Here is a 509-nt window from a genome sequence, read left to right on the forward strand (position 1 = left end):
CTTACATATCATAAGTAAAGAGGGACAATTACTCCCTTTTTTCAGTTTCTTCCAGAAATGCATTAGGTGTTCCTAAAGATCCAGGGAGATTTTGAGGGAAAAAAACAACAACAACAAACTTTTGTTTGGGAGGACAGACTTATGTGCTATGCTCAGCACTGAATCTGGAAGTAAGGCATGAACATGTGACAATTATACCACCAAAGCTAAGGTATACACTATTACGTAAGATGAAGACTTGATAGAACATCAGAGGTGTCTTTGAGCTTCCTTAGAATAGACACCATGAGCAAGGCTTACACGCCTGGATTTAAAAAATTATGGACAAGAAGTTGTCATTGAAATTAAATGGCGGTAGACATGTCCAAGGAATTCTGTGGGGATTTGACCCGTTTACAAATCTCGTGATAGATGAATGTGTGGAGATGGCAACTACTGGGCAACAAAACAATATTTGAATGATGATAATACGTAGAAATAGCATAATCATGTTAGAAGCCTTGGGATGA

At 37.9% G+C, this 509-nt stretch overlaps 1 pseudogene; it reads left to right on the plus strand.

Annotated features, from left to right (window-relative positions):
• Positions 1 to 285: 285 nt before the first annotated feature.
• LOC107523397 (small nuclear ribonucleoprotein G-like) lies at positions 286 to 509 on the plus strand (annotated as a pseudogene).

The sequence above is a fragment of the Erinaceus europaeus genome, chromosome X, assembly GCF_950295315.1.
Source record: "Erinaceus europaeus chromosome X, mEriEur2.1, whole genome shotgun sequence".
Classification (NCBI taxonomy): domain Eukaryota; kingdom Metazoa; phylum Chordata; class Mammalia; order Eulipotyphla; family Erinaceidae; genus Erinaceus; species Erinaceus europaeus.